Below are 7,576 nucleotides of genomic sequence, written 5' to 3'. Positions count from 1 at the left end.
AATAGGCTGAAGGAATTCATGTCCACAAAACCAGCCCTTTAGAGAGTGATTGAAGCAATATAAAGAGCTGAAGAAAGGAGTGACTACACCTGTGGGGTAACAGAAAGAAACTAAATGATGGTATAACAGTGGAAATGCAATTAGATCAAGAATGCAAACAGAAATTAAAATAACAAGAATCAGTACACATCTTTCAATAATAACTTTAAGTATCAATGGACTGAACTTTCCAGTCAAAAGACACAGGCTTATTTGAATGGATTAAGATCAAAATCCATATTTTTGGTGTCTGTAAATTATCCCTTTTTGCAGATGATATGATGTCATACCTAAGAAATGCCAAAAAAACCCCACCCAGAAAACCCCTAGAATTGATTATCACTTTCATTAAAGTAGCAGATTGTAAAATTAATGTACAAAACTCAGTAGCCTTTCTATATACTAATAACAAGTAGTTGGAGAAAGAGTACATAAAAACCCTCCCATTCACAGTAACCACCCCCCAAATTAAAATATCTCAGAATAAACATGCCAAAGACATTAAAGACCTCTACAATGAAGCTGTGAGACCTGAAACTCTAAAACTATTAGAAGCAAACATTCACCATAGCCTGCAAGATATAGGTGTAGGAGAAGACTTTCTAAACTGGACATTAATTGCTCAGTAATTAAGGTCAAAAATCAACAAGTGGGATGTCATGAAACTAAAAAAAGTTCTTTACAGCAAAAGAAAGAACCTAGAAAGTGAAGAGAAAACACGGAGAGTAGCAGAAAATCTTTACTAGTGACACAGCTGAGAGAGGTTTAACATCCAGAATATATAAAGAACTCAGAAAACAAAGAATCAAGAAAGCAAGTAACCCAATTAAAAGAAGGGCTAAGGATCTGAATAGAGAGTTCTCAAAAGAAGAAATAAAGTTGGCAAGAAATATCTTAAAAGGTGTTCAACATTGTTAGTAATTAGGGAAATGCAAATTAAAACCACTTTAAGATTTCAATCAGACTGGCTAAGATCAAGAGAACAAATGATACTACATACTGTAAAGGATGTGGGGAAAGGGGCATGCTCATCTACTGCTGGTGGAATTGAAAACTTGTGCAATCCCTATGGAAAGCAATGTGGAGAACTCTTAAAAAACTAAAAATGTACCTACTATTTGACCTGGTTATACCAGTCCTTGGCATATAACCAAATGAGTCATCCTATTGCAGAGACACTTGTGCAACCATGTTTGTTGCCGCTCTTTTCACAATAGCTAAGAGATGGAAGCAACCTGTGTCCCTCAACTGACTATTGGATAATGAAAATGTGCTACAATTACTACAGTGGAGTTCTCATTGGTACAGAAAGATGAAATCATGAAATTTCCAGGTAAATGGATGGAACTAGAAACTGTTATACTAAGTGAAGTAACCTAGACCCAGAAAAACAAAGTATGTTCTCCCTCATATGTGGATCCTACTGAGTATGTATTTATATGCAACTGCAAGAACCAGAGAAATGAAAAGGAATAGGGGAGGTAAAGGGAAAGAAAGAACATGAGAATGAACAGTAGGAGGCAGGTGTTACTATGGGAGAAATCAATAAAAATGGACTATTTAAATTTGATGGGAGAGGGAGGGTTACACAAGGAAACTTGAGGATAAACGGAAAGAAGGAACTCAAGAGAGGTGGGACCATAGGAGCCTGGTATTATCAAGGGAGAAATGGGGAAAATTGGGACATTTTAAATGGGGAAATCAAGACTGAATTGTTAGATAGGGAGAGAGAGAGGGGGGAGATAAATAATGCCTAGCTAGTTAAAAAAAAAAAAAACCTAATGACAAATTACATATGCAGTATCTCTACATGAGTCCATGTGGATAGCTAAAGACTACATAATAAGAAACAGTTCCAGAAAGGAGAAACCTTCCATGAGTTGTTGGCCAGGGTGGTCCAAGAGACTTCCAAAATTGCACATGCTATTGCCACAGCCCTTGATGGCCTCCTAGAACTTGAAGGTAAGCTCCTACTGCTGAAGGCTGAACATACTTTAGACACAGAATTTGGAGCAATAAATCTGGAGCTGACCTGAAAGTACTTTCCCTGAAGACTATGTCTCATAGTTTTGGAAAGCAATATGAAGGTGCCAAGGTAAAACATTAATCGATGGTCCAATATCAGCTTCAAGACTAAATACCCACAGCAATGGCCAGCACAGCATATGATATCAATGCAGCAATGGCATTTTTATCTTGGGGCTCTCTAATTGGACTAAAATCCCACTCAATGGGAGGAAACTCAAGTGTGGTACTGTAAACATAACCAAATACACATGGCTGGAGTGGTCATAGATCTTAGAGAAAACCCCAAGACTGTAACTTCCCTAGACTTATGTAAATTCTTACTATGTACAAAATATGTATCCTTATATTTACAGGCAAATATCTCAGTTACCACTTATCAAAGAAACTTATTTTGCACCAGAGACTATTACAAAGTACCACAACTGATCACATAAAACATTGTCTATTAAGTGCCTGGGCCTAAGTGACATATCTACAATGCAACATCTACACATAAGGCACACCAAACATAGAACAAGGATAAAGAAGAGGACAATAATGAATCACTCAATTCTCATTAATCAAGCTCCCTCATCCAACAGAGGACGAGGACCACAAAAGGTCTCAAATGGCCAAAATGTAGAGATTAAGGGTTTGCAGAATCCTGGTCTCTGGACAGGACTTCTATTTTAAACCTTGCACATCCAGGGTTCAGGAACCATTGCAGAAGAGGGGGTGGAAACATTGTAAGGGCCAGGGAGGAAGTGCGCGACCATATGGAAATAGCATCCTACAAGCTCCTGGAACCCTGCTCAGATGATTCTATGGCAATGGTGTCATCATATATACAAGTCCCATGCAAACTCAGGCAGAAAAAAATCCCAGTACAGAATTGGGGAAACGAGCAGAAGACCCTAATCTCAGTTGAAGAAATATTGGCAAGTGATTACTGCTAGATGAAGAAGAGCTGATCTTCCTAAAACAAGGGACTCTTGTTTTACAACAAGGGCTGATTAGACCTCAGTGGGTGGATTTGGACTGGGGAATGTCTGGGGACAATGACTTGAGACAGTAGACTTTAACATGGATGACAAAGTATATGGGTTCCATGGGGCGGGGGGAGCTATGGGAGGGTGCAGGATGGGAGTATAAAAGTGATTAAATTGGTTGAGATGTTCTTTAGGAGATATATAAAAATTCAATAAAAATAAATTAAAAAAATAATCATAGAAAATTGCCAGGTGTGGTGGCACATGCCTTTAATCCCACACTCAGGAGGCAGAGGCATGCAGGCCTCCATGAGATCAAGGCCAGCCTGGTCTACAAAGCAAGTTCCAGGTTAGCTGTGGCTACAGGGGAGCTCTGTCTCAAAAAGACAACAAAAAAAATCTTAAAGAATATATTTTCATATGCTCTCCCTTACAAAAATTGTGTCTAAAAATACCAGCTTAGAGTTGAGGAAGTGAATAACAAACCCCAACCCTACCTAAGGAAATTTTGGAAACCGATGGCTGCTGGAGGGGCAGTGGCAGTCTTTTTCATGCATGGGACTCTTGGTAGGCTTGCCAGGTTCCAGCGGATGGATTCACACTAAAGGACATTTAGAGACACAAATGGAGGCTGTATATTATTAAATATATATGCATATTAATATATAAATGTATATTATCAAATATAAAATATATAGGCCTTATATAAAATATATAGGCCTTATTGTATATTTAATAGAGTACATTAAATTGGATGAGGTGCATGCAGTAAGAGGAGGTTTGAATTGGGGGAGTATCTGAACACAAATTAAAATGTGTGCAAATTGAAAAAATTCAGTAAACAAATGTGTCTAAAGAAATCTTTTCCAACCTGAAGAGAAATAATCCCATATTTCAATGTACATTTTCACGAATGACATAGTTGGGCTGGAGAGTTGCCTCAGTAAGAGGAGTGGCTGTTCTTTCAGAGGACCCAGGTTTGAGTCCCAGTACCCACATGGTGCCTAACAGCCACCCATAACTCCAGTTCCAGGGGATCTGATGCCCTCTTCTGGCCTCTTGGCCATGACATGGGTGCACTTACATACATGCAGGCAATACACTTATACACATAAAAAAAGAACAGCATAGTCGCAGAGGACTATAAATGGCATGATTTATATACAAAAATCCTATAATGACTTTTACTAAGTCTTACAAAAGACAAACCTGTGACTGACAGCTCACCAATGTCCTATGGTGGGTGAATAAGACATGAGAGAACTTTTGATGATAACATCACTTGAATTTGATGACATTTATTAAAAGTCATAAAGTTGTGCTCTTAGAATTAGCCATCTTAATTTTCTAAAAAATTGCATAAAATATAGGGACATCTTTTTATCTTTTATTTTTTTAAGTCTCAGAGTCTTTAACTGAAAAATAAAAATAACAAAGAAAACAAAAACAGACACATTAAAAGATAGCAGACCAAATCAAACAGAAGCATAAGACAGCAAGGTAGACACGGGGAAAGGGCAGTCAGTTTGGCATTTGGGATGAGCAAAGCAGGGAACTAGTTTTACTTTGTGACCTGCCCGGCTGAGGGTCAAGAGTTCTTCTTGTCCTTGTCCTTCCTCAGGGGCTGCTGTGAGGTGGGATGCATGGCGTGAGACTGCAGGGTCTCCATGGCTGCCTTCCTGCAGTTGAAGGCATTGGTTTTAAGAATTCACGTCTGCCTCTACTTTGTTACACCCACTGGACACTCCCTAAAGTCTCTGGATCTGGTGACCAGGAAGAAACTAGATAGCAAGGTGAAGATAATTCCCATCATTGCCAAGGCTGACACTGTCTCCAAGAGCGAGCTCCACAAGTTCATGATCAAGATCATGGGTGAGCTGGTCAGCAACGGAGTCCAGATCGACCAGTTTCCCAGTGATGACGAGTCTGTTGCAGAGATTAAGGCAATCATTTGCTGTGGTGGGCAGCACGGGGGAGGTGAAGGTGGGCAACAAACTGGTGCGAGCATGGCAGTACCCTTGGGGAGTGGTGTAGGTGGAGAATGAGAAACACTGCAACTTCATGAAACTGCAGGAGATTCTGATCCGGGTGAACATGGAGGACCTGTGGGAGCAGACCCACAGTCTGCACTATAATCTCTACCAATGCTGTAAGTTGGAGATGGGCTTCCAGGACAGCGATGGTGACAGCCAGCCTTTCAGCCTCCAAGAGACATATGAGGCCAAGAGGAAGGAGTTCCTGAGTGAGCTACAGAGGAAGGAGGAGGAGATGAGACAGATGTTCATCAACTAAGTGAAGGAGATGGAGCTGTTGCTGAAGGAGAAGGAACCCGAGCTCCATGAGAAGTTCGAGCACCTGAAGCAGATCCACCAGGAGGAGAAGCACAGGTGGAGGAGTGTCGGGGGTCCTGCCCCAACACAGGAGCTGGGGAAAGGGAGGTGAGCTGTCTGCCTGTTACCCGCAGCCTCCCCGGGAGACAATCAGATGCGACAGGGAGCCAGGCAAGCAGGAACTCGTTTATTGCAGACGTCATAGGGATTATGAAGGCAAAAACCACAAAGGAAAATCCCCTCCCCAACCAAGTGTCCAATCATATTAAAGGTGAGCTTGAGCATGCAGTCTCCTCTCTATAGCACAGCATAGCGTTCACGAGGTGATCACGCACTGCCAAGATGCATGGAAATGGCAGGAGCCAATCAGTGATTCTTCAAAACAAGTCTGGCCATATTCCGTCCGTTTCTTCTAGGCACCAAACAAGTCTGATCACGCCCCAGCCATTTCCTCTAGGCACCATCCTGCCTTGCCCCTGGCCTCAGTCCCCCGCATCTCTCCCCCTACTTTGTTTTAAAAGTAAGGTTCCTTTAGGATAGCCCCTGAGGATGGGGCTCACCGTCCACATCCCCTTCTGCTGCTATGGCCTCCCTGTCTTAGGTTGCCTCTCCTCAGGTGCTGAAGTTGCCCATCCTTGGGTAACCATGATTGCCCTCATGGCCCCTGTCTTGGGTTCATCAGTCTGGGAGGAGTATAGGCGGGGAAGGGACCAAGGCCCAGAGGTCCTTAGCTTTTATCTGACAGATGGCTAGCAGGAGAAGGAATACCATTACTGACAGATTTTGGTCAGCTATCTATTGATCAGATCTTGAATAATGATGGTAAAGATAAAGATGATGATGGCCAGGGCATCAGCAGTGAGCATGGCAATGAAAGCCTTCCATCAAAAATACTCCATCCTGTAAGAGATAGAAATCCTCCTCAAAGGGCTGTTACCTTTGGGACAGGGTTATTCCTGCATCTTTAGATTCCTTGCAGGTACCCATATGGGTTGGGGTTCATCTGTGGGAAAGACGCATCCAAACCCCCTGCCCATAGTAAGGAGCGGGACGGGTCCTCGCCATTGTCCCATTACTGGGTCCTTCCATCTGACCCGTACCTCTGGTCGTGGCTCCTGATGCCCCCAATGTTTTTGGAATCGAAATTCCAATTGACCTTTTTTGAAAATTGAGGATATTGATGGTAAATAAGGCCGAACCTAGCTGTTGGTGGGAGCTTACTCCCCCTTTTTGTTTTTGTAATTGGGTCTTTAGGTCCTGATGGTTATGTTCTATGATAGCTTGGCCCTGGGGGTTATAGGGGATTCCTGTGTTATGGTGGATTCCCCATAAAGAGAAGAAGTCCTATAAGCTTTTACTTACGAAGCATGGTCCATTGTCAGTTTTAATCCTTTGAGGTAATCCCAGCGTAGCAAAGCACTGGAGGAAGTGAGACTGAGCATGTTTAGACATTTCTCCTGTATGTGAGAACGTGTCAATAGACACGAAAGCATACTTGAGTTTTCCAAAAGGAACATAATGCGTGACATCTGTCTGCCAAAGAGAGTTAGGCTTCAGCCCCCTAGGGTTTACCTCTGATTGTTAGAGGGGTGGCACTTGTAGAAAGGGTTGACAAGACTTACAGGTATGTACAATTTTTCTTACGTCCTTGATAGGGACTTGGGGGAACCTCTTATGGAGTCCCCGCCAATTTACATTGGTATGATTATGCAGTTGTTGAGCTTTCTCCAGGCCTGCTGATAGGATATGGGTAGAAGCCATTTTGCCTGCCTCTGCATTGCCCTGGGAGAGGAACCCAGGCAGTCCTTTGTGGCCCCTAAGGTACTGTAAGAAAATGGGAGCCCTCCTTTTTCTTAACAATGTTCAAACCTGGATCATTAGGGGGGTAATAAGGTTGTCATCTAGCCAAATATGAGAATTTAATAATCCCGGGAGAAGGTTGACTACATATAGGCTGTCAGAGAACAAGTTCATGGGGTCATCTACTTTGGACAAGGTTAGGGCAAGGGCCATGGGTTGTTTAAATTGAGCAGAGCCCTCGTAAGTGTGAACATATGTTTTTGGTTCTGTTCCTACCACCGGGTAAATTACTACAGCGGCTCCAAATTTTCCTCCCTCAGTAAACACCTTATACTCTTCCATCAGAGGGTTTTTGACAAAAAGCCTAGGGGCCCCCCAGTGTAGGGTGTGAAAGGAGGTTACCCATTTGTG

At 42.4% G+C, this 7,576-nt stretch overlaps 1 pseudogene; it reads left to right on the top strand.

Annotated features, from left to right (window-relative positions):
- Positions 1-4,702: 4,702 nt before the first annotated feature.
- Positions 4,703-6,697, top strand: LOC103736313 (annotated as a pseudogene).
- The last annotated feature ends 879 nt before the right edge of the window (positions 6,698-7,576 follow it).

This window comes from Nannospalax galili, unplaced genomic scaffold (genome assembly GCF_000622305.1).
Source record: "Nannospalax galili isolate Female #2095 unplaced genomic scaffold, S.galili_v1.0 scaffold417, whole genome shotgun sequence".
NCBI classification, from domain to species: Eukaryota; Metazoa; Chordata; class Mammalia; order Rodentia; family Spalacidae; genus Nannospalax; species Nannospalax galili.
The sequence above is the reverse complement of the archived record's forward strand: the minus strand, read 5'-3'. Positions and strand labels throughout refer to the sequence as shown.